Raw genomic sequence first — 27,827 nt, 5'->3', positions numbered from 1 at the left:
AATTTTTAATCCCGGTTGAATTCTAATCTGACCAAACTAACAAAGGAAAAAAAAAAAAAACTAAGGATGTTATAAGTGATCAGTAGTTTAATTTTTTTTTTTTTTGGTTTGACTGATATTTATTACCAAAAAGAGTAATATTCTTTACTTTTAAAAACAGTTCTATTTGCAAATGAGATCAAAACCGTTGTGCATTTAAAATTTCATTAAATTTTTAAAAGATCTACCCCAACTTCCTATGAATGTACTCTATTGCCTAAAATGAAATGTAACCAATTTTGTGTGTATATATATATAATATATATATAATATATATATGATAGTTTTGTGTGTATATATACATTATAGATAGATAGATCGCTCGAGTAGTTTAATTTTTAAAACTAATGAAATAATTTTCATAGAAAACTTGGAATCAATTTTTAATCCATTCTCCTCATTTCTGTTGCCTCTGCACAAAAGTTTGCCTGAGTAATTCGAGGTATTCTAGAAATAAAAGAGATAACCTCAGCAAGGTCAGCCCCATTTATATCTTTTTGACAAGTCCAGACCTATGTTTGTACATGTGTGTGGCATAAACACTCCCTTTGATAAGGGAATAGATTATGTATGACAACCTTCAAAAACCTTCTATCTTCTCAGAAGGTGGTAGATTACTTAGTTAAACCAGAAGTAGAAGAATTTCTAATAAAATTATATGGAATGCCCAAAGTGGTTTGTTTCCTCCATAAAGCTGTGTGATTTTGGTTGTTAATAACAGAAAACTTGGGAATCTATTATTTTAACTGTTCTTATTTGTCTTAACAGCCCTACTAACTGCACATTGAAGACATCAGTCATTCATAGCATATATATACACACATATAAACAGTTGGTGTGATTTGTAATCAGTGGTGACTAGTGTTTACATGACACCATTGTAACCAGCTTTGCTTCTAATTATTTGTTTCTAATTGGAGGTAACAGTACCTTTTTACTCACCCTACCTTTTCTAAAAGTGTGTGTTTTCTCCTCCTCCTGTACTCATACCTCCTCCCCATTCCTCTCACTGATGACATTTAATACTCTTGTTTCTAATGGTCATGTGTTCCCTTAGAGCTGGCTTAACTTTGCATATTCCAATTTCTTGTACCCCTTAATGATATGAATTCCATGTATTAACTTTATCAGAGATTTTCTAAGAAAATTTGCCCAACTACCTGGAGTTGATTGGGGTGATGGAGCTTTGTGGTATTTGTTTCTATTATAATCCTTGAGGGATGATATTACCTCTTGAGGTTTAGGACTTCACTTATATTGATTTCACTTACATTGGGTCTTTGGTTCCTGGCGTATAGTCGGAGCTCAATAAATTTGTCATTCATGATATTAAACATGCAAGCATATTTCCAACCCAGCGCCTTTACTCCTGAAATTCTCTCCGCTCAAAATGTTTCTTCCTTATGTATTCCAATGGCTCATTGAGTGAGCTCATTGAGTGAGGAAATTGGTTAATCGCTACCTCTCCCCCCAAGACACATACACACATATACTGGACTAAACATTTCATGAAAATTAGAAACAGTATCTTTCCTGTTATCATTGTATCCAGTGTTCAAATATTTATTTGTTGAATGAGGGAATGAATGTTATACATGTGACTAGTCAGTTGCTTTGCAGGCATGTTTTGTGCACTATTTGGGATTACAGCCTACCAGGTGGTTTCTTTTAATCATTACTGTGCTAAAAGGAAATAATTCCCTTGCTTTGCATCTTTTCTTGTTTTTGTATGTTAAGATGAAATTTTACGGAGTGGAAAATTTACAGAATTGTCACACTTGACTCCCTGGGGGAATTTAGTGATTTACTTCACATTTTCTTTGTCCTTTATTACCCTGAAAATGATAATGAGATTTACAGCTTGTGTACAATCTTCAACCCCAATTCCAAAACCCACCACTGCACCCTTACTCCCTCTCCCAGTCCTGACTCAAACTTGGATTCTTACAAAACCTTATTTGCTAGAGGCAAATGGCCCAGTTCTCTTCCCCTCAGATCCTTCTCCAATGCATCTATTTCCAGGGTCAGCTGCTGGAGGGTGGACATTTCTCTGTCATAATAGAAAGAACAGGAAGCCCTGAAGTACTCCGGGTGGCTACAAGAGACACTATAACAGAATAAAGAAGAAAAAGGTCCATGAAATTTTTACTTAGTGAGCTTTCTTTCTTATTACCAATTCTCCTCCTGCAACTGCATTTAAAATGATTTTAGGATTTTAGGTGACTACAACTGAAATTGGGAACTTTCCCAGACTGGCGCCTTTTTTTGTTTGCTTTTTGTTACCGTATCCTTGGTTGTTCAAATTTAACAAGTTTAGTTGGGTATACCATGCACATTAACATCTTAGGTGCTTATAATTTTAAACTACGGACAGAAATTTGATACTGGCAATTGGGGCTAGCTAGCACACAAATGTGTGTGTGTGTGTATTTTGAAACGGTAGTGTTATTTTTAATTATAATTCTGCTCCAAGGCGCTCGGAAGGAGGGTGGAACAGGGGAGAGGGAGGACCACCTGCCTGTAAGACTCTGCTCTGAGTGCGGAAGCGCTGGACCGCGCCGGCTGTGGGGGGCGTGGGGAGGTGGTACCTGTGCCCATCACTAGGCGGAGGCACGGGCAGCACGCGCTGATCCGTGCAGGCGCCGGGTCACTGACCAGGCGCTGCGCCTGCTCATTGCACTCGTGCGGGTGCAGTGGGCGCAGGCGCAGGCGCAGGCGTACGACGTCTATAGTCCACGTGAAGCCAGGGCTTCAGGCACTTGAGGCTCCGCCTGAGTTTCTTGCGCGGGTGGAGTAGGTCCTCCAAGTTCTTTCCCAGGGCTAAATGTGGCCCTGCAGCTTGTCTCGGCGGTGCCTGTGGCCTCGGGGAACTGGGTGCCCGCGTGTCTGTGGTACACCCGAACCAGGGGTCTGTCTAGCTTCTGTCGTGAAGTCTCCAGGTAACTTTTTTTTTTTTTTTTTAACATCTTTATTAGAGTATAATTGCTTTACAGTCGTGTGTCAGTTTCTGCTTTATAACAAAGTGAATCAGTTATACATATACATATGTCCCCATATCTCTTCCCTCTTGCGTCTCCCTGCCTCCCACCCTCCCTATCCCACCCCTCTAGGTGGTCACAAAGCACCGAGCTGATCTCCCGCTGCTATGCGGCTGCTTCCCACTAGCTATCTATTTTACGTTTGGTAGTGTATATATGTCATGCCACTCTCTCACTTTGTCACAGCTTACCCTTCCCCCTCCCCGTATCCTCAAGTCCATTCTCTAGTAGGTCTGCATCTTTATTCCCGTCTTGCCCCTAGGTTCTTCTGACCATTTTCTTTTTAAAAAAATTTTTTTAATTCAGATTCCATATATATGTGTTAGCATACAGTTATTTGTTTTTCTCTTTCTGACTTACTTCACTTTGTATGACAGTCTCTAGGCCCATCCACCTCACTAAAAATAACTCAGTTTCATTCCTTTTTATGGCTGAGTTATATTCCATTGTATATATGTGCCACATCTTCTTTATCCATTCATCTGTTGATGGACACTTAGGTTGCTTCCCTGTCCTGGCTATTGTAAATAGAGCGGCAGTGAACATTTTGGTGCATGACTCTTTTTGAATTATGGTTTTCTCAGGGTATATGCCCAGTAGTGGGATTGCTGGGTCATATGGTAGTTCTATTTTTAGTTTTTTAAGGAACCTCCATACTGTTCTCCATAGTGGCTGTATCAATTTACATTCCCACCAACAGTGCAAGAGGGTTCCCTTTTCTCCACACCCTCTCCAGCATTTATTGTTTCTAGATTTTTTGATGATGGCCATTCTGACCAGTGTGAGATGATATCTCATTGTAGTTTTGATTTGCATTTCTCTAATGATTAATGATGTTGAGCATTTGCAGGTGACTTTTTGATGGAGGACGTTCGATGAGGCCGCAGGTGAAACATATCTCTTGATTGAATTTATTTTATATAGGTATGAATTCCCCTCAGTATACCTCTTGTAAGTGAGGCTCTGTGGAGACCATTTATGAGAGGGTAGTGAGAGTATAGCCAGTGCATCCAACTGGCTTGAAATTGTAGTTTCAGGTAATTGAATGCAATTCTGAAAAATATGAACTATATATGCCTTTGATTATCAGCCAAATTAGACACATTCAGTTAGTGACCTAGCATATTTGCCAATTTAAAATTGATGTTTTAATGTTCTATGAAATGTATGCAAGTTTAAGGACTAAGATAATATGAGCCTCATAAGTCATTTAATCCAGAATATAGCTAATATATTTAAAATTAATATCAATGTTCTCATTATGTTTGTAATTAAAAAAACTAGCTCGTTAATGACAATTTTAAGGCTAGATGTTGTAATGAAGGCCTAGCTTTTATAGTCATAGGTGAATACTTAAACTCACCTTTTCCCACTTAGAGTGTGAAATATACCATCAGACATAGACCCAGAATGTATTAATATTAATGTCTCTCCGCATGAAAGAAACTTGTCTGAATTACTGAAAGTTACCTAGAATTCCCTTGAGAATTTTGAGATTTTTGTTTCACTAATAAACTCTTTGATTTTCCTTAGGGAAAGCCATTTTTTGAATGCCTGCAGTGGAATGGCATTCATTCCACCTTCTACACCTCTGATAACCAGATGTAGAAGATATGCTTGCTCTTCAGGGCACAGTTCAGGTAAGCAAGATATATTTGTGTGTGTGCACATGTATAATTTTTGTTGTTGTTTTTCTTATTTTAATTCTTAATTCTATCTATAATTCTTTTATAATTCTATTTATAATTCTTATATATTTTATATCTTGATTTGATATCTATTTGTAGTCTGCCAGTTTGGCAGGGTGGAAGAAATTAGAGAAATAGGTGAGGGAGATTAAAAGGTACAGACTTCCAGTTACAAAATAAATGAGTCATGGGTATGAAATGTACAGCATACAGTACTGTACAGGGGAATACAGTCAATAATAATGTAATATCTTTATATGATGACAGATGAGTTATTGTGATCATTTTGTAATGTATAGGAATATTGAATCACTATGTTGTATACCAGGAATTAACATTGTGTTTGTAGGTCAATTATACTTCAAAAAAACCTAAACAAAGAAACAAACTCATAGCCCAGAAGGAGGGGGCCGGGGGAGGGGGAATTGGATGAAGGTGATCAAAAGGTACAAACTTCCAGTTATAAGATAAATAAGTACTAGGGATGTAATGTACAACATGATTGATATAATTAACACTGATGTATGTTGTACATGAAAGTTAAGAGTAAATCCTAAGAGTTCTCATCACAAGGAAATTTTTTTCCTTTTTTGCTTATTTTGTATCTCATATACAGATATATGAGATAATGGATGTTCTCTAAACTTATTGTGATAATAATTTCACGATGTTTGTCAGTCAAATCATTATGCTGTATACCGTAAACTTATATAGTGCTGTATGTCTATTATATCTCAATAAAACTGGAAGGATTAAAAAAGAATCCCCTCTACTCTCTCTTAGGAGAGTAGACTCTTCATGTCATTTGTCCTCACAATTATCTGCATCGATGTCCATCTTCCTACCTAGTCCTTAGTCCACACAGGTCATGTCTGACACATCTGTCTTTCCTGTCCGGTTGGCCCCTTCAGTGGTCTGTGTAGGCATATGGGATCCCATGCTGTGTAGGCACTGAACTCACCACCACGCTGACACACATCTTCCCAGATTCTCTGTGCATCTTCTCTCCTCTGGGATCTTGGTGACTCTCCAGAGATTCGTCTAGAACAGGACACAGGGCCCAGAAATCAAGGCTCATGTCACTTTTCCTCGCCCCTTCCACTTCCGTGTCTGATCCCTACACTCTCATCACGTCCCCTCCAACTCTCTTTTCTTTCTTTAACGGAGGAATGTTTTCTATCTAGTGACCAGAGGCAGAATTCTTGTCTATTATTGTTTCTCTGATTTTTGAGATTAGGAATAGTCTTCTTAATTCACCAGCTCCTGTCAGGACCTTAGGCTTTTGGAAAGCAGAGTTGGGGAGAGACTTTGTTTTTCACTTAGCCCTGCCATATCCCTCTACTTAGTCATTGTGGAGGAAGATGGGGCGGGGGACCAAAATGGAAGAAAAACATGACTTAATATTTCAAATATATTAGTCTACTCAAAGGTACTAATAAAATGAAGGTCCTGGATTTGAGACTGACTTGACCCAGATTGTGTCCCGTGGTTTGTAAAGTCTGTAGCAATACAGGAACCAGCTCTACACCATTAGCAGTTCTGTCACAGACAAAGATCAATAAGACCAGTGTAATTAGGGAAGAAACCTGGGATATGACAGCATAAATCAACAAAAATTACAAAAAAATAACAGTACATTCTCTGCCAAATTGCCCTTCTAACCTTAGCCCTCATTACTCTGGGCCTCTTGCTTGGCCCTATATTTTTGTAAAAATTATAAAATTAAGGTTTTTTTTTTAACCATCATCATATATCTCATTTTCCCCTCTGACAAGTGACATTAGAGTGGCTGCAGGCATTGTTGGGGTCCAGCTAAGGGGAAGTTGAGTTGGGCATACAATTGACATTCGTGGAATGGAGGAGCAGGGTTAATATGAGTGTGTCTCACAGTGCTTGAAACAGGAATTACGAGGGTAGTCGGGAAGAAACAATGTTTGAAATATAAAGCACCAGAAGCTAATTTATGGAAAAGTATTTTAATCACCAGATTATAAAATTGTAATTGGAGGGTGCAGTTCCCATGGATGCCTAATTAAAATAGAAATGCTGTCTTATCAGGAATATACTTGATAAGACATCATATAACAATTACATAATGAAAAGTCTGTCTTCTTTTTTGATGGGAGTTATGTAAAATAGACTTATTATATTTTCTGTGTTTCAGCAAGAAACTTATAATATGCTACAGAAATTTACATGACATTACCAATAATGAGTTGTGAAGTTGAAATAAACATTACTAGATAACCAATAATAGTGAAAAAAAAATCCACAAATTTTGATCAACCATGTCAGAGGAAAACCTGAATTAAAACTTTTTTCATATAGAAAACATGGCCAAATAATACAAAATAATTTTCATAGTTGTTAGAGTATGTAGTCAAAAAATATAGTAAAGAATGAATTGTAGAGGGGCTTCCCTGGTGGTGCAGTGGTTAAGAATCCACCTGCCAATGCAGGGGTCACGGGTTCAAGCTCTGGTCCGGGAAGATCCCACATGCCATGGAGCAGCTAAGCCCGTGTGCCACAACTACTGAGCTTGCACTCTAGAGCCTGCGAACCACAACTACTGAGCCTGCGTCCCACAGCTACTGAAGCCCACGTGCCTAGAGCCTGTGCTCCACAACAAGAGAAGCCACCGCCATGAGAAGCCTGCACACCGCAAGGAAGAGTAGCCCCTGCTCACTGCAGCTAGAGAAAGCCCACGTGCAGCAATGAAGACCCAAGGCAGCCAAAGATAAATAAAAAAAAAAAAAGAATGAATTGTAGAATATGTTAGGAAGTTAATTAACAAAAAGATTATGGCATTTTCCTGAATTTTGTGATTTTTTTGAGTGTCAGCTTTGTAAGATTTATTAATTATTTTTCCATTCTAAATAAGTATTAATGGGCATCTAATTTTTTAATTTGTTTATAATAGTATTAAGGTTTCCTTTATTCCAAGTAATAAGTATTATTCATTGTATATAAAAGTTCATTCTACTGTTTTAAGGAAAGGTAGTTATTTCTTCTTTTAATAAGCATATTTTTGAAAAGAAAGAAAAAGAATTTATTAGTGTTACTCAGCTTGTGTAAACTCATTATGAAAAAATTTGAATTTTCATTTTTAGTACAGGGAAGACACATTTCTTCAATGGCATCAGTTTAATCCTCACTCGAATCCAGTGAGATACCAGAATTTCAGTATTTATGGATATTACCATGAAATTTAAAGTACTTCCAATTTTTCTGTGTTACTAATGTGAAATCAGAGAAGATTTGCCTTTTAAAGATGATAGAAATGAGAGTTTTGCGTATGTATAACATTGAAAGGTATAGATTTCTTACTAGATACATGTGCTCTCACCATTACTGGAACTTGGAGAATTATTTTAGGGCAAGTCCTTGGAAGCTTTTGTTTACCCTTATTAAGAAGCACCCTCCATGCTATGCTATGTGAAATGTTCAAAATCTCTAACCCAGGTCATCTTTGGTGGTGTGCACAGGCAGTGTATATCCAATTTCGTATTGATCGGTTTTGTGTGTTTTATTTTATTTTTTAAAATGAGGGCCATGAAAAATTTTGGGCCCAGAGTTATTGAATCTGCCCATATTAATTGATATTTTTGTATGTTGAACTGTTCACATGTATTAAACTGTTCACATGTTTCTTTTGTCACCTCCCACATAGGTATCCTCTATATGTGCAGGAACTTTGTTTTTTCCTCAACTGTATCTCCAGCACATGGAACCATGATAGCACACAGAAGGTACTTGATAACTATTTATTGAATGAATGGATGAATTATACCATTGACTTCAAAGGATGGGTTATACTATTTTTTCTGTTATTTTGATAATTCTTATTGATGGCTTATACTATGAATTTGAAATAGCCTTCTTTCATTAAACATACTAAATTAAAATGAGTATTTTTTATGCTGCTTTCATAAAGAACCATTTAGTGTGTATTTAATAGAAAAAGAGGTGAGAAAAACAATGTTGCTATTAACTCAATTCTTGCTTCCCATCAGATCATTTTATGCAGACAAAACAATGTACTCATCAAACCTGTTTAGTGCTCAAATCAGTCATAATCAAATTGAGTAGAAATTAGCCAAGACCACCAATTATTTCTTTAAGTGTTTATTGTGTATCTGTTTATGTATATAGCACAGAGGCAGGCATTTGGGAAGATAGGAAATTATTATATTTACATAAGCCTTGATTTCTTCTTTAAGAGCAGCAATCGTGTCAATTATGTCCTATATACCACATGTTCAGTGTGATGGCTTTTTGATGTTAATTTGGCTTGACTGAACTACAGTCCCCAGAATTCTCTATCTCGTATGTGTCTGGGTAGGGCAGTTTGCAAAAGATATCCTCTCATGAGAATACAAAGACAGTGGTCATTTTGTAGCATATGCATAACTTCTAGTCATTAAAACCCTAATCTGGGTGCTGCTGTGAAGGGATTTTGCAGATGTGGTTAAGGTCCCTAATCATTAGAATTTAAATTAATGAAAAGGAAGAATACCTGGGGTGGGCCTAAATTAATCTGAGTGAAAGCCTTTAAAAGAGGACCTAGGATTTCTCTAAAGCCAGGACTCCACATAGCTTCTGGCTCTGTAATTGCTCCCTTCCTTCTGGATCTTCCTTCCTGACCACCACCTGTGAACAGAGAGCTTCAGTTTGTGCCTGTGGAGTTCCCCCCTGCGTGTCATCTTCCCTTCCTGACTGCCTGTCTTATGCACTTTGGACTTGCTTAGCCAGCCCTCACCATTGTACTAGCCAATCCCTTGTAATAAAGTTGAAAAAAAAAAATCTCATGGGAGAACTGGTCCATGAAGATGAAAGCATAGGCAATAATTCAGTGTCATCTTTAGTTATAAGGTAAAATGTGTGATACAGATAGGAAGCGCTGTAAGATGGCAGGATCGTGAGAGGTCAGTGTGGCCAAAACTTAGTGATAAAATGTAAATGATAAAAACAAAAACAAAAACAAAGAGAGAAAGCATTTTGTCTAGTGTTAGCAGAATTATTGAGATTAAATTAACATGTGAATGCAGAGGATGGTAAACTGATTTCACTTTCAACCAGCAGCCCACTTAAACTTTCACCTTAGTTGTCCTTCTACAAGCAGCTAGAAAATCTAATAATGTCTTTAAATTATTGTGAATTATTACCAAGAAAATGTCAAGTATTCAGCCTTAACAATCTTTAATTTTTTATTTTTTATTTTTTATTTTTATTTATTTATTTTTGGCTGTGTTGGGTCTTCGTTTCTGCGCGAGGGCTTTCTCTAGTTGTGGCAAGCGGGGGCCACTCTTCATCGCGGTGCGCGGGCCTCTCACCGTCGCGGCCTCTCTTGTGGTGGAGCACAAGCTCCAGACGCGCAGGCTCAGTAGTTGTGGCTCATGGGCCTAGTTGCTCCGCGGCATGTGGGATCTTCCCAGACCAGGGCTCGAACCCGTGTCCCCTGCATTGGCAGGCAGATTCTCAACCACTGTGCCACCAGGGAAGCCCAATCTTTAATTTTCACTGTAATTTTTCAGAGTAAAGTCAAGAATCCTGGGTAAAATGGGGTGTTTTGTAAAAGAAAAAAGCTCAGGAGCAAAGCAACAAAAACAAAGATTTCCCTCCTTGCCCCTTCAAAATAATCTTTAGCTTGAGGACAGCCCTTCAAAGTCGCTGGGGCATGAGTTTGTTGAAGAATGAGCCAGCACACATTTATTGAAAGGGTCAGGAGAGGCAAAGATGGCAGGCGTGTGTGTGGCTTGTGTGTGTGCATGTGGGAAGGGTCATGGCAGAGAAGGAGCATCTGGCTACTAATATTTGAGGAAAGATGTTTCCAGAAGATAAGAGTTTATTCTGATAGAAATCCTGGAGGTGTTAAGGTTGCCGTGCTATTTCAAGAAAGATTAGCTTTGTTTACTGAGAATACATTTGAAGAATCACTTAGAGCATATGTTCTTGCTGTAAATATATTTTTTCATTCTTGTTTGTGAGCATGAAACAGTTCTTTGGGGTAAAACGGAAAAAAGGGTCTAAAGTTTTCTAGTAATTTCTTAATTTTAGGAAGCAAGCACCATGCTGGCAGTTGTAGGAGAAATAATAACATATTTAACATAATAAATAGTATGTGTATAGCATTTTATAGCTTATAAAGCACTGGCATATTTGCCACATAATTTCCTTCTAGGGTCAGTAGAACCTCTTGGCAGGTCACAGCAACTCTGTGATACAGACTGAGACTGTATTTTACACATACGGAGTTTAAGACTTTCATCTCTCTGATTAGAATGCCTTCTTCCTGGAATGGTTTACCGACTGTTAAACCCTTAAAATACTTCTGTGTCAATTCATAAACAGTTTCAACCCCTAACCTACTGAGTATTCCCCACCTCTCATAGCGCCAAATTATATAACTGGGGCTTTTGACTCTCCACCATCCATCAGTGAAAGTATTACTGTCTAGCCTAGTGGGGGGCTACCAAGACCTAGCTCTAAACTTTCCTGGTTTCTCCTCTGATTGGCTATTGCCCAGGTCATGCTAATTGTTAAATATCTTAAATCATATTCCCTAGTTACTGATTTTACATTTATTATCCATCTTTTAAAACTGTTAAAATCTGTCATCTCTGATGGTTTTCTTTCTAGTTCCTTTAGTTTTGGGGGCTTATGCTTGAAAAATCCCAATATGGTGATTTCAGTAGTGTCAGGAGGGAGAATAGGTAAATGCTTTCGTCAGTATGCGTCATTTAACCGTAGTTCGATTAATAATCTTGAAGGATGCTGAAAACATCCGCTGGAATAGGGTTTATATAAAAGCTTACTGTGGAACCTTGTTAAGAAGTGCTACATGAAAAGAAAAAGAACTCTTTGATCCAATAAGTGTGGAAGTGTTGGATTAAATAAAGTCAAACATGTTTTTTCCTCCTCAGCTTTTAAGTGCCTTTTCTATGCTATCGTTCATTGTTAATTTCCAAAGCCAGTGTTAAAATATGCTGTGTTTCTCACACTTTTTTTCTCCTCAGAATCCTCTTCCCTTTTAAATAGAACACGAATGTCCTTTTAAGGCAGTAACACCTTATCATGAGCATTATTTTAGAAAGTGATGCATAATTTGAGGGGGACTTGTGCTGTACCATCTGCAGTCCACTGGGCATCGGGCACTCCTGTCTAAAGTTGCATCTGAATTTAAGCAAAGAAGCTGGGAACCATATTTCCCAGAATCCTCTTCCTTGTGAAGTCCCAGATTTGAGCTTTCCCATGAAAGGACATATTCTTAAGAGCTCAGCTCTTGAGAACCACGAGCTAAGTGGATTCACTCAAAGTCAGTTCATAGGACCTTCTCGGAGATACTATAGAATTGCAGCAACTTCTAGGCAAAACCTTTTATCAGTAGTTTTAGTGCTTTGGGCTGAGACAACCTCTCTAATTTTCAGAGGCAGCTCTCTTAACTTTTTTTTTTTTTAAAGATTTAATTTTATTTATTTTTGGTGGCGTTGGGTCTTTGTTGCTGTGCGTGGGCTTTCTCTAGTTGTGGCGAGCGGGGGCTACTCTTCATTGCGGTGCGTGGGCTTCTCGCGGTGGCTTCTCTTGTTGTGGAGCACGGGGTCTAGGCATGTGGGCTTCAGTAGTTGTGGTGCACGAGCTCAATAGTTGTGGCTCACGGGCTCTAGAGCTCAGGCTTAGTAGTTGTGACACACTGGCTTAGTTGCTCCGCAGCATGTGGGATCTTCCTGGACCAGGGATCAAACCAGTGTCCCCTGCATTGGCAGGTGGATTCTTATCCACTGCACCACCAGGGAAGTCCCTCTCTTAACTTTCGGTGGAAGCTTCCCTGACCTCTGTTCTCCCATTTCTTCTAAGAAAAATGTAAGCCCCTGATTCTTCATAAAACCCTTTAGATCCATGATTCATAGGGTGGTTTCTGTTTTCCCTATGAACAACAACTGATTCAATACTAATCAGGAGTGTCAGTGAGTTAATCAGAAATGTCTATGTAGCTACCTATTCAGATATTAGAATAACCACTTAGGAGTTCATGAAATTTACTTAATTTCAGGAAGCCAGTGTTGGGAGGATTTCTCTATAGACTTTTCCAATTTGGCACTGAGCAGTGTGACCAAAAATAAAGCTGTTATTCATGTAGGCAAGTCTTTTTCCAAAGGGTATCAATACAACTTAAATCACCAAGATCTAGGCCAGTCTATGTAAATTGGACATTAAAAAGGAAAATTATCTAATATAATATCCTGCAGATGCTATATCAAGTTCAGATAATTATATTGAATTGGTGAGCTTTCTTGTTGGAAGAAGATCCCTTTTTGAAAACTGGTAGAGTATGAGGACTAAACTGAGATTAAAGGGCAAAAACAAAATAAGCAAAGCCAAAACAAACAAAACAGCATTTAGAAAAACCCAACAACTTCTTCCCTACATCAGGGTACATAAACAAGTTCCCTGACCTCTCTTTCCCTATCCACTTCAATCATGCATTCATTCAGCTTCAACCCAAAGCACATTCGCCTTCGAACATTGTATATTACTATCACCTTATTCTTTAATAGTTTTGATTCCAGAGACCAGAATTCAGTGTACTGTAATCTCCTATAGGGCCAGGACCAGGCCCCCCTTTTTTTCCTTTGTATAGAAACTTGAACAACACACAGTTTAGTGCTAAAAATGCTTCTTTGTGTAGATTTTGGGGGTTAGATGTTGACTTGTCATTTCTGTTGTGTACGTATCTTGCTTCTACTTCATTTGTATTATGGTAGGTCAAGTGTATAGAACTGCTGATTAGTTAAATCTAAGTTACATAGCCTGTCTCTCAAGCCAAAGAAGGATGGACAGAACAATCAAGCTGGACATTTAAGCACTAATCTTTTAGTTCTTTGTTGAATGAATAATGTGTTTCCTGAACTATCCGATCTGTAAAATACAAAGAATCACACAGTTCATTTACATGTCGGTCAATCAATGAGAATGTATTGGACACTTCTGATGTATCTAGCATTGTAATAATTACATATTATTTTCATTGTCAATAAGTAATAATATTTTTTTGACCCTCACACAGAATAAAGTATATGAAAGATTCAATTCTTTCCCTAACAGAGAGTCAAAATTATATTGCTCTGAGTGAAGTTTTAATGCATATCAGGTCATCATAAATTTTTGAATAGATTTTTTTTTTTATTGAAGTATAGTTAATTTACAGTGTTGTGTTAGTTTCAAGTGTGCAGCAAAGTGATTCAGTTATACATACATATATATATGTTCTTTTTCAGGTTCTTTTCTATTATAGGTCATTACAAGATACTGAGTATAGTTCCCTGTGCTATACAGTAGGTCCTTGTTGTTTACCCATTTTATATATAGTAGTGTGTTTATGTTAATCCCAAACTCCTAATTTATCTCTCCCCCGCCCTTATCCCCTGGTAACCACAAGTTTGTTTTCTGTGTCTGTGACTCTATTTTTGCTTTGGAAATAAGTTCGTTTGTATCATTTTTTTTTAGATTCCACATATAAGTTATATCATGTGATATTTGTCTTTGTCTGACTGACTTCACTTAATATGATGATCTTTAGATCCATCCATGTTGCTGCAAATGGCATTATTTCATTTCTTTTCTTGGCTGAGTAATATTCCATTGTATGTATATATATACCACATCTTTATCCATTCATCTGTTGAGGGACATTTAGGTTGCTTCCATGTCTTGGCTATTGTAGATAGTGCTCTGTGAACATTGGGGTGCATGTATCTTTTGAATTAGAGTTTTCTCCGGATATATGCCCAGGGGTGGGATTGCAGGATCATACGGTAGTTCTATTTTTAGTTTTTTAAGGAACCTACATACTGTTCTCCATAGTGGCTGTACCAATTTACATTCCCACCAGCAGTGTAGGAGGGTTCCTTTTTCTTCACACTCTCTCCAGCAATTATTATTTGAAGACTTTTAAATAATAGTTATTCTGACTGGTGTGAGGTGATACCTCATTGTATCAATAGTTTTGATTTGCATTTCTCTAATAATTAGCAATATTGGGCATCTTTTCAGGTGCCTGTTGGCCATTGAACAGATTTGTTTTAATCTAGCATGGGGCATAGAAGGCTCAATATAACACATCATTTCTCATCACAAAAATATGTCTGGTCTTGTTTTCAAGGATGGCCTGGGAAATTCTACAGTCTCAAAACGTGGATGACATATGGTAGCTGAAATGCCACCAACCACCCGAACAAAGAAGAGACCTTTGCAAGGCCAGAAATAAGTTGTTTGTTCAGTTTTCCGAGCGCAGAAATGATTTAGCTCTGAAAAGCAGTCAGGGAGAAGTTTGTTTAAAATGCAGTCTAGAAAGAGATTGCAATTTTCCCAAGTTCTCAGTCAGCTTAGGGAGGTTGTTAACAAGACTTTCAGACTCCTAAACCTCTAATAATCAACGTTTTCTAGTAAATCCTGGGATTAGTAAGCCTCATAAATGGTGTCTGGCTCAGAGTTGGGGGCCTGGCTCTGAATGATTTCTACTTGGTCTTCTTGTTCTTCTAGTTACTCACTACCAAACACCCTAATGAGAAAAACAAAACAGAAGAAAGCAAACTGTCTTTGGTACTCAGTGGAATAGTTTTGAGCAGATTGAAAAAAAGGGAGAAACTCATAAAACAGTAAGTTTTATTAAAGGAATATAGAAGCATAATATTTAAGCAGTGTCAGAGAATTCATTGCTTCAGTTTGGGGGTTGAGTTGGATGGAGAAATGAGCAAAGATAAACTTTGAAAGTGGAGTTCAAATTGACTTCCATTTATAAAACGATTGAATTTTTACCTCACTTTAAAATAATCCATTTGTTGTATAAAGGGATATGAACCTATGTGGGGTTACTAGCTGATATGATTACTAATGAGTATATATTATATGTTATTTCTGATTTGTTTATAAATACATGTTGCTGATTACACAGCTGAAGAATCTCAGAACACAGACAAGTCTGAAAGTCTGTTACTGAAACTGAATCAACAATTCAAAATTCATGTTCTGTTAAGAACATGTCATCTCAAAGATATGAAAGTCAGTGCACATTCAGGATGAATGAGTTTAAGTAGAGTGTTTATATATTTACATATATGGTCCCGGAGGTTCTCTGTGCTACTCTGGCATGTCACATCAGTCAGTGTGTTCTTGGTCAAATGATTCAGAGCGGATTTAAAACCAAACTTTGTTACTGATTTTTACCATACTTAAAATAAAGTGAATAAAGTACCATAATCTTGAGTGTCAGCTCAAGGAAAATTTTACACACATATCCAAGTGATTACCACTTAGGTCAAGATATAACATATGGCCATCACCCAAAGCTTCCCTTATACCCTCCTCAATCAAATCTCAGCCCTCTCAAGTTACCACTATTATGATTTCTGTTATCAGTTTTGCCTGTTCATTCATTTCTTCCTTTTCTTTCTTTCTTTTTTTTTTACTGCTATGTAGTACTCCACTGTATGAACTTTCACAGCTTATGTATCCATTCCCCTGTTGATGGATATTTCAATTGTTTCTAGTTGGAGGATTTTATGAAAAAAGCTTCTGTGGACATTCTTGTACACATCATTTGGTGTAATCAGATTTACTCTCTCATTAATGCTTACTTAGGCAAGATATTTATAATTATTCCTCTTTCATAAACAAACCCAGGGTACCTAGTCAATTGTGAACCGTGCAGCTTCCTCCAGACCAGGATGCTTCTAGCCCTATAGCTGAGCTTAGCAAGGATATCATTTGTACTACCCCAGAGAGAACAAGTCACATATCCTGGGCTCCAGGGGCCACATAGAATAGTGCAGTGAGACCAGCCTGATAACATTGCTCTTGGCCCCATTGCTAGAGAGACTGACAACAATTTTCAGGTCCATAATTTATTCGTTGTTACTTTGAGCAATTTGCTTCACCTATACTATGTACAATTGTTACTTATAAATATAGGATAATAATAATAATCTACTAGGATTTATAATGTGCTTTTTGTCTGTTGTGCTTTGTGGTTGTTAAATTTTAGTGTTATACTTTATTTTCCATCCTTCCGTTTTTGAAAATTGGCATTTCAAACAGAAACTCTAAGTGACATTTATGACTGTTTTCAAGATTCCTCCCACCGGGTGTTTTCTTTATTCATGTGGTTGCTGTAGGTATTTAGATAATCAAGTGTCAAAAAACCATCCCTCAAGGCTACTTATAAACTATACAGTATGTTGGAAATAGACTCACCTGCCTGTCAGTTGTGAAGGCATGTTAAGCCTTCTGTATAATTTATTGCTTTTACTACTCTTGCTTATCTACTGGGCTTTACAACCAGGTAAGAGGCCATCTATTCGTTATGCCCGTAATGTTTTTTTAAACAGTATTTTAAGAGCTGGGCAGATGTTCCCTGGGAAATGGTTAAAAACCAAGTACCTTGTAGAGGTAAATGGTGATAATGATTAATATTTTCTCATAATTGAATCAGGAATAGAAGAGACTAAGCCCAACATCAGCTTTTTGGGACAGACCATGGTGGAATGAAATTCTGTTTCTTTCATAGATATTCATAGTTGATCTTCATTTTTTAATAAATTCAGTAGTCTTTGTATTTTGTCAATCAAGACTATCTAGTTGTAAGTGATAGAAATATATTTAAAATCGCCTATGCACAATACAGGTAGGATCAATAATAATAATTTAAGTTTGCTGACTTCCAAAACCACAAAGTCCAGGAGTCTATTTGGCTTTAGGCATGAATTCAGGCATAATGTGGAGCTCAAATGATGTCATCAGTATCAGTTTCACTTTATCACTTGGAAGTGCTGGACAGATGATGGCCAGGGGTCCAACAATCTCACCCATTTGCTTAGCAACAGTCACGGGTTGCATTCTGCATAAGGAGACACAAAGATGGAGTTTGTGGTACATGCTGTTTATTAGGAATCAACACCTGTGAGAGGAAGAGGGGGAAATAGGATTGGGCAGAGGGAGCTGTCAAGCTGAAATTCAGTTCTGGCAAAGCCTCAACCAGTCTGGTGAGGAAATTTGGAGTGAGTGTTGTCTTCCAGAGTTGTCTCACATCAGGCCCCAATAGCCGGGCCTTCATACCTCCGCCTCACTCCGTTACTGGAAGCATGCTGCCCTGGAAACTGTGTGACCTCCGGCAAGGTGGATCTCTGTGGTTAGAGAGCTGCATCAGACCCTGAAGGGGTTGACGGCTGGAAGATGTCTACTGACTGTACTTTGTACAATCGGGCAGAATTTTTGCCCTCAGAGGGGATCTTCATGTCTGCTACACTTTGCCTGTTGTCCGGCTCAGCTCTACTTCTTAAACCTACATTTGGGAGAGCATTTAGGGGGAAGAACCACAGCCCCTGCCACTGACATTGGTCTCGGGGGTCATAATTGGTCCTTATTTCTCCCTCCTCTAATATCCAACCTAAATTCTTCTTAATCTTAGATACCATCTGTGCTCACCTTAATGGCCTGCCTATAGTTGTGAGCTAGACCTTCGATCTGAGGGGTCTGGGTCGTGGGTTGCCATGTTGTTCATAGTCAAACTAGGATTCATGCCTGATAAAGCCTCAAGCCTACTGAGAACTAAGAAACATAGTTTGTCAGTTTCCCACTTTCAGGCAAAATGAATGAGCCTTTATACCCCCCACCTTGCTCAGTCACTGGATGTAGGCTGCCTGGGAAGTGCATAACCTCAGGTGGAGGTGAATTTAAAAACTTAGGTAAGATCCTGAAAGAACTGATAACTCAAGGCTGTTTGCTGACCACAGACCTTGTGCAAGTGTTTTCCTCATAGTAGGATCTGAGCAGTGCATCTTCAGGTCTGCCATAGCAGATGCATTGGAAGAGGCAGTCTTTTCCAATAGCTATGGCAGTCATAATAGTCCAGCATGGGGATAGGAGTATGGCCTCTGACTGGCCTGCTTGTTAAGTTTGCCAGTCTCTTACCCGATCACTGTGGTCGGAGTATGGGCTTTTCCCATTGGCCCAGTTCACGTAATATGACCACCATTGTGGTCAGGAGAGGAGGAGTGGTTCTTCCATTCAGCATATGGAATCAGTTCACTATAGAAAACCTATCTTTAGTTACCAGACTGTAGGGGAAAGAATTTTGGTCAGCCAAACACAACTGAAGTCCACTGTTTGTAGGAGTCAGTAAGAATTGTAGAAGCAGCTGTAAAACATCTACAAAAGTAAGCTAGTATTAAAGTCAAAGGCTCTAGGAAATCCTGGGATCAACATTTTTAGGTCTCTCAGTTCAAACCTGTAGGTGAGAACAGAAATAAGAGAAGCACAGTTTCCTTTTAGCAAGTGCGGAGTCCATAGCAGCGGAAGTGAAAACTGTGAACAAACCCCACAAACGTCATCTAAAGGGGGTAGTCTCACTATGTGCTGATGAAAAATAAGCCTTTTGCTTCGCAGGAAACTCCCAGAATTTCATTTTGATGTGTGTTATGTAGAATGATTGTCAGAGTACATCTAGGCAAGTAGAAACCTGTCCAAGTTTTTAAATTAGTAGTAATATATGCAGGACATCCATTAAACATGGGGGAGAAGGCAGATGGGATGGTGAGTCAACTTAGGTGCGTAGTAGGAGGAAGCCACAACCACCAGTATTAGGGTAGAGCAGTAAGGGGAGGCAGCAGGATTAAAGGGGTCAGAGGGTTGGAGTCACCCAGTTAAACCCCTGCAGACCTGTTTGATGAGAGCTGAAGCCACACAGGAGATGCAGTTAATGCCAGAGACGTCACCCAAGTTTGAGTGGGAAGGGGATGGAGAAGTATCCTGGCTTTTCCTTCTACTGCCTTTCCAGTTTCCCTGGTGCCTCTGAATAGCATAGCTGAGCCACACCAGCTGATTTTAATCAATAAACGGATACAATGCGTCCTGTTGTAATCGGTCCTGCCTCCATGTATTGCAGAGGCTGGAAAGGATGAAGAATGCCCTGGAGGGCAAGGCCCAGGAATGACATTTATAGCCAGGATGAAAACACTATCATCAGTCTTAGACTAAATGCCTTAAATTTGAGGTGAAGCAAAGAAAAGGTGGTTCAGAGACTGAAATTGATATTCTCTCCTTTCTTAAGTAATTCTTATCCTTCAAAGTCCCCAAGACCAGTAAACTGGTCCTGATAGTTATTTCTGCAGGTCTCTTATTTGTGACAAAATGAGGCTCTTTTCACTTTCCACAAGATTTATAACCTGGAAAACCAGCTATGTATTAGTGTTCTTGACTTCTTTATCTCACAGGGGTTGGGGAATGCAAGCACTGCAACAGTTTAGAAGTACAGTAGACTAAAAGCAACATTTACAACTGAGGAGGTTTATTGGAAGAGCAACTGCTGGTTTATCTGGAAACGAATCCTACAGCTTAACCTCAGTCGTTCCTTAGAAATCACATGTATTTTAATCTATGAAATTGTAACACATAAAAGACCTGATAGAGATAAAGCTCATTAAAGCTGAATTCTGTAAAGGGAGCATTGGACCATTCTTTGCCCATCTAAACACTAGACACTATTTGGCTACTGAGGGTCTAGTGGATCTCAGTGTAGCAACATCCAGAGGGTGCTTCAGTTGAAGAAGGAATTTGCTGAGATGGCTTAAAATCATGCTTTATAATGAAAATTATATATTGTTTTCTATGTATATTTACACAGAATTGGTCTTGAACCTAGTTTCCAGTTTTTATTCTCTAAGTAACTATTATTCCCTGCAAATCATGTGAGCTAGTTCTGTTTGGACTTTAGAGTATTCATCATTGTTCTGCTTGATTATAGAATGTCCCTTTCTTACAACAAGATCTTATTACTCAGATTGTTTTAATAACTGTGGTTTCATTGGATAGTCTTTTTTTTAAAATTAATTAATTAATTAATTAATGGCTGTGTTGGGTCTTCGTTTCTGTGCGAGGGCTTTCTCTAGTTGCGGCAAGCAGGGGCCACTCTTCATCGCAGAGCACGGGCCTCTCACTGTTGCGGCCTCTCTTGTTGCGGAGCACAGGCTCCAGACGCACAATTGTGGCTCACGGGCCTAGTCGCTCCGCGGCATGTGGGATCTTCCCAGACCAGGGCTCGAACCCGTGTCCCCTGCATTGGCAGGCAGATTCTCAACCACTGCGCCACCAGGGAAACCCATCATTGGATATTCTTTAAGTGTAGTAGATTACATTGATTTTTAAGTTTGAGCCAACCTTCCATTCCTGGGATAAAGCCCATTTGTCATAAAATATCACTCTTTTAGTATATTTCTGGGTTTGGTTTGCTAATATTTTGAGGATTTTTGTATTTATATTAATGAAATATATTTGTATATGATTGTTTTGTCCTGTAAAGTCTTTATCTACTTTCTATAAAAGGACTGCCACACTCTGCTTGGGTTGCTCCTTTTTATACCATTGTCAGAAAGTTGTTCCTGGGCAGAGAGCTGTGACATAAGTGGGGTTTTACGTTCTTTCAGAGATTGTGACATGTCACTATCTTTTGTACAATGTCTGAAAACATTTACCTTATTTATTTGTTCCACTTTCATAGTTGTTTATGGTGGGAGTACTAGTCTGGAATATGTTACTCAGTTATGGTAGGTAGTGGATAACCTCATGGAATCTTCTGATGTATGATAGGCTGTTATTCATTTTCAAAAGTATGTAGGCTCTTGTTACATACTTACTACAAATTACAGATAATTACTTGGATTGTATTCATTTATTTATTCAATCAATTTATAGTTATCAGTCAAGGGCTAGTTATGTGCTACCAACAATACCAAGTACTAAATATAGGGTGAAGAGTGAAAGAGGCGTGATACTTGATTTCATGTGGTCTACATACACTTTAGAACTGACTTGTAACATTAAAAATAAACTTTGTATTTTAATGGATTTACTTCTACTTATAGATTAATTTGGGGAAGATATCTTTGCAATATTTCTTCTTACATTCCACAGAGATAATTTCAAATCACCTTTCTGTCCTTGAAAAAGTTTTATAAATTTTGTCTGTCTTTTTTCTTAGATATAGGACTTGCATATTTCTTGTTTAGTTAACCCTAGCTATTTTATGGGCTGGGTTTTGTTGCTACTGTCAGTGTGCTATTTTTTTCCCCCATTACACTCTGGTGGTTATTGCTCGTATAAAGGCAAGCTGCTGATCTCTCTATGAAATCCTAATAGTTGTTTCCTTGGGATTTGCCAGGTAGAGCCTACTGGATCTTTATTTCCATGAAATATGCTCTGCAAAGTACTGGTTATTGCCATGAATTAGTATAGTGTGTGTGTTTATCTAACGTGAGCAGGATTTATATGCATTTTCTGTGCAGGGATTTGTGTTCAGTGTAGTGTGGCCATAGGAGATTTAAACTTCTCTTGGAAAGATCAGCCACTTCCTGCTTAGAGTCAGGGTTGAAAAATAGAATTCCCATCCATGCAGCATCGTGTCCTACCCTGTGAAATACCAGTAAACATCCTCCTGGCCATAGTCCCTTAGGACAGGCCTGCTTAACCATGTAAAGCTACATGGTGGTCAGGCTAGATAATTTTCATCTGGCTGTGAGACTATGGGAAGAAGCCACATTTCACCATAAAATATGTATATTTTTGTATGTCCATCTGCAAACTCATGCTAGCCTTTAATAACATATATTTTAAATTCTGAAATGTTGACATAAATACCATGTCCAACCATCATATTTTTCCAAACATTAATAATAGTATAGTTGAAGTCATCAATAATTGGATGAAACATCATTGTTGTATAGTATTCCATCACCTCAAGACACTGTATTTCTTTTTATTTTTAAAATATATTTTTATGTATTACATTCTTTATTTAAGGCTGTTAATGGCACTCTTAACATCACCCAGATTTTATTTATTTACACATAGTTTCTAATAGGTTTTGTTGATACTTATTGAACTTCCCTACCTGATAGCATTAAAATAATGTAAAATCAAACTAAGGAAAATACACACACATCATAGGGAATTTTCATTCTCGAAATATATGAACATGTTTTGAAGCTGAATTGGATAAAATGACTTTTCTTATTGTCTGGGTTGTTTTAGAAGATAAGAGAAAAGAGAATGTTGATTGGCTAGTCTAAGTAGTACACTGGCTATGGTTTAAAAAATACTGTGAAAAACTGATAAAGGATGACTCTTCTTCCTAAGAAAAACGCACATACACAGAGAATTTTATTTTATTTTATTTTTATATTTTTTAAAGTCTTTATGGAACTTGTTACAATATTGCTACTGTTTTTTAAAAAATTAATTAATTAATTAATTAATTTTTGGCTGCTTTTGGTCTTCGTTGTGGTGTGTAGGCTTCTCATTGCGGTGGCTTCTTGTGTTGCGGAACACCGGTGCTAGGTGTGTGGGCTTCAGTAGTTGTGGCACGCGGGCTCAGTAGTTGTGGCTCACGGGCTCTAGAGCGCAGGCTCAGTAGTTGTGGCACACGGGCTTAGTTGCTCCGCGGCATGTGGGATCTTCCCAGACCAGGGCTCAAACCCGTGTCCCCTGCATTGGCAGGTGGATTCTTAACCAATGTGCCACCAGGGAAGTCCCACACAGAATTTAACATTCAACTTTGATTTGGTCCACCCTCCTCATTTTGCAGGTAGTAAACAGATACAGGGAGGAAATAAACCACACGATTACGTAGAGGTAAATTCTGGCTTAGAATGTCTTCTGATCTAGTCTAATGCTTTCATGATGCTATAGAATAGCTAAACGAGAAAGGGGCAAAGGGGAATAAGTAGAAGTGAAGTAGACAGACATTAAAGGGATGCAAACAGAAGCAAAGAAATACTTAACAAAGGTATTTGCCTAAGTGAATGACAAAAAAGGAAGTAATATACAAGTGACAATATAACAAGTAAAATAATTTTTTTCCTACTTGAGTATAAGACCTCTTTAGTGCTAATGTTAAAAACAAACAAGAGGCAAGTTCAATCACTAATATAGTTAAAACAAGTAGACTATTAATATATTTACAAAGATAATTGTTAGAGATTAAATGTGCAAGGGGAAAATTATCTGTGGCTCTAGAACTTGAAGGTTAATGTATGTGGGTTGGACTATGCCCTGAGTGTGTGTACATATATATTATATACATATAATAAATAAGTGTTTACTTAGTAAACTAAGTGTTTACTTATTTATTATATGTATATAATATATATACACACACACTCAGGGCATGACTTTCATTAAATTTTTTAATAGCAGTAGCAACTAGGTATTAATAAAGGGTCTCCAGTATGGACTGTATTCTGTTTTGCAACCAATTGGAGGACGGACAGAGTCTCTTTGAAAGATAAGAGTAAAACATCTGAAAGACAAATTTATATGGCAGCAGCTTAATCAAGACAAGATCTGATAAGGCAGATTTACCATGCATAGACACAAAGGAAGGCAAATCTGTTTTCAACATATCACCCAGCAATATTTGATGTTTGCATGCCAAGGTTAGTACAGAAATCTGATTTCAGCCTAGGATCAAGTTCATGGACAACAGTTGCTCTTTTTCTTTTTTCTTTAATGGTTTTACTCTCACATTACCAGTTACACGGTTCAACTTCTAGAAACACATCAGTTGGTCTTAAGGAAGCCTCATGACTAATGTCTTTAACAAGAACAGGGTTTAAAAAAAATGTGGTACCTAATTCCAGTGTTGTTTATAAGAACACTTCAGCTCTGGGAACAGTTCTTGCTATTCCAGGCTGGTCATTTGCCCCCAGCGTAATCCTCATCATTTCTGCTGGGAGTAAATTCGTGGCCTGGAACTTGGGGAGGTCAGGTACTGCCAAGTTCAGGTCAGGGCACAATGGGAGCAGGGTGGTTGGGGATGAGGAGTGAGAGTAGCATTCCAGCACACCATACTACTCCCCATGAGGGCTTCCTCTGTATATCTAATTAATGCAGCCTAATTAATAAGAGCTCTTTCCTGGAGTTGCCAGCTATCTGTTGGTCAGAGGAATGCAATAGATTTTAGTTTCTCTTGTTTAATTTTACCTTTTTCATTTGCTGTTCTGAGGGACAAAATGGTGTGTCACTGGCTTCTCAGATGGAGTTGAAGTATGTTTACAAAGATCTTCAATTGACTGTACGGTGACTCAGTAGGATTTTATAAATCATAAAACCTTTTAGAAAACAATACAACCAATAAATTTTTATTCAAACCTGCACTGTTTTCAAAACTATGGCTAATAAATGAAAGATAAGGAAGTATGTTTGTTGAGTTATAAAGAAATATAAGGAAAGGTTAATATCTGGAAACTAACATCAAAGAGCTTGTTGACTAGTTAGGGAGAAAAAATTGATTCTCACTCATTCATTCATTTATTTCATCCATTTTCTCACTTATTCAGGTAACAAAGCTCTTTCAAATACTTCCGATGAATTAGGAATCATGTGTTGAAGACGCAGTTGTAAATAATGAACAAGTAAGTGGCACAAATTGTAAGAGCTTTTGGAGTTCAAGTTGCGCCTGTGAAAGGGTACATAGAGAATGGGAGAATGAATTTATGAAAGAGAGCATCATTATAGTGAATAGCCGTAGTGGATTATATTTTTGTTTGATTTTTTTCTCCTTACTTCCTTGCTCTAGATGAGCCTAGGTAAAGGAGCAGCATAGAGAACTAAGTTAAAAAATGAGTAAGAAGCTTTAAGTCAATCTGCGTCTGCAGTGGAAGAGATGTATCATCTATAATGGATTTGCTGTACAGAATCTGGTTGACTTTGTAAGAGGATGGAAATAGCAATTGTCACATCTCCACTCCCCTCTCGACTCTTTCTATTTCTTGAATAAAGGGAGCTATTTGTTTATGCTCACCTGCTAGAATTTAACAGCTAAGAATATGCTGGAACATCAGCAGTTTTGCCCTGGCAAAGAACATTCTGTGAGTGACCCTGCCGACACACTTGTGTTGTCCTGACTGTAGCACAGCTTGCATTTGTCACAGGTGAATGGGCTCAATTAGCAAGAGAGAGAGAATGTTTCAATCGTTAAAAAAAAAATAAAAGGCAAACAAGGAAGAAAACATTTTCCTCTTTAAGGAGTTCTGAAAGAGAGGTGACATTGTAGCATATAATTTTTTTCTTCTTGGGTTTTACAAAGAAAGCAACTAAAGCAAGAAAACAGCACATTATTTAGCATTGGCAAAGTTATTTGAAACAAAACTGCAGGACAGAATTCTCAAAAGACATTAATAAGGAGTATGGTTTTCCGTGGGTATTAATGTTGTTCTTATACACCCTAAACTTATATGCCTCCCTGTTATGCTTATTAAAATCTCAGGGGAAATATTAGGCATTTGCTATGATCTATATAATGAAGCAGATAACCCCAGTTTTGCTGGAACTTATGCAATTTCCTAAGAGGCATTACTTCCTTCAGCTTATGGGATACTATTTTGTACAATGAAAAAATTAACTTTTCAGATAGTATCGTGATGGGTTGATTGAAAATCTCAGCATAGCCACTAACCAGTTAGGTGAGTCATGTGTGCCTTGACTGTAGTGATGACTATCAATTCCTGGAGTGCTGTGAACCAAATTAGATAGAACTATGAAAGCAGTATGACGGACACCTCAATATTAGAAAAGGGGATAAATTGGCATTTAAAATGAAACTCTGACTATATACTGTCTCAAGAAGAGTTGAGTATTAAACTTAGAATTAAATTATGAAGAGCAAGGAAAATCAGTGTTCTAGAAAGTAGTACAGAGATAGATAGAAAGAAAAGGGAAAAGATCGGAAAAGAAAAACCAAAATGGTGACTGTGGAACCACCTTCCAAGGAGAAGCATCAAGATCTCCTTGCTTCTCTGTAACCTCTAGTTCATTTATCCATTTATTTACTCATTTAATAAACAAGCCTTGATGGAACTCTTTGTAAGTATCAGGAAACAGAGTAGGTGTTGTTGATACAACAATATGTAAGACATAAACCTGTCTAAAGAAATGTTGATCTAATAGCAGAGATAGAGGTTTAAACAAAGAAATACAGACAAGGTTAAGATAGGTTGGGTTCTAAAGATCAGTAGAAGTACCTAAGGAGCAGAAAGAACAGGGTGAATAACTTTGCCTAGATCTAAATGGTGCATAGTGTTGAGCAAGGAACACTTCTTACTGCCTCCAGAGGAGGGGTCCCGCTGTGTGGAGGACAGTAAGAGCTTACCAGTGCCCGCCGCCAGGAGCAGCAGCCCCCCGATGTCAACCCACTGCATGGTTTGTGGGTGGTGAGGTGGTAGGAAAGGCCCAGCTCACACAGGCACTGGATGGAGGAGCACTGCTCACAAAGAGGAGAGGCAGAGCAAGGGCAGCTTCAGCTGACCCATCCCCCAGGGCCAGCGGGTCTCCCCCCCCCAGGGGGATGGTCTGCATGCACACCTCTGGGCTTCAGGTGGGAGCAGATAGAGCAGTGGGGTTGGCCAGGCCCCATATGACACACACACTTAAGCAGAACAAAAAAGTACACATCAAGCCTGGAATGGGGAAAGACATTTCCAAGCGAAGAGACATGTCCAGCTGTGAAGGCTCGTTATCTCTTTGTAAGGAAATGTTCCGGGCCCAAGGCTCCTCTCTGCAAGGGGTGACAAGATGTACATGACTGCCTTTCCCAAGAAGTAGGGAACTTGTGTGGCAGACAAAGTGGAGAAGAGATTTTCGATAAAAGGAACAACGTATGCAAAGTCATAGAAGAATGAAAGAGCAGAGCATGTTTGGGGGTCTGTATATGGTAATTATTTGTTTATTTCCCACATATAAAGTACAGAGTTACCTTAAAAATTACTTCAAGAAAAAAGGTCAAGGTAGAAGGACAAGAGCCAATGTGTAAGGCATTTGCTCCTGTATAGTTAATAACATTTAGCTGAATTTTTGGTTATCTGGTAGTCAAAGCAAATGGAGCAATGTAATAAGTTACAGTGTGTCCATTGTCCTCCCAAGAGAAAATTGCAATTTCTTCAGAGGAAAAAACCCTTTGCTTAAGGAAGGAGGAGGGGACATCTCTGTTTTTTGTTTGTTTTGTTTGTTTATTGGTCTG

General features: G+C 38.2%; 1 long non-coding RNA gene across 4 annotated transcripts in view; it reads left to right on the top strand.

The window, feature by feature from the left end:
* Positions 1–1,473: 1,473 nt before the first annotated feature.
* The window catches only part of LOC309659948, a 369,679-nt gene continuing 343,325 nt past the window's right edge, over positions 1,474–27,827 (top strand). For 3 of the 4 annotated variants that reach the window (XR_014263055.1, XR_014263056.1, XR_014263057.1), the window contains exons 1-2: positions 1,474–2,978; positions 4,611–4,717. This is a non-coding gene — a long non-coding RNA (uncharacterized lncRNA). Of the gene's footprint in view, positions 2,979–4,610; positions 4,718–25,149; positions 26,968–27,827 lie in introns of those variants that run through there. The other variant, XR_014263058.1, reaches the window with a different exon arrangement.

The sequence above is a fragment of the Balaenoptera physalus genome (assembly GCF_965194825.1).
Source record: "Balaenoptera physalus genome assembly, chromosome: 4".
Taxonomy (NCBI): domain Eukaryota; kingdom Metazoa; phylum Chordata; class Mammalia; order Artiodactyla; family Balaenopteridae; genus Balaenoptera; species Balaenoptera physalus.
Note: the sequence above shows the minus strand (reverse complement) of the source record. Positions and strands in the feature narration are given on the sequence as shown.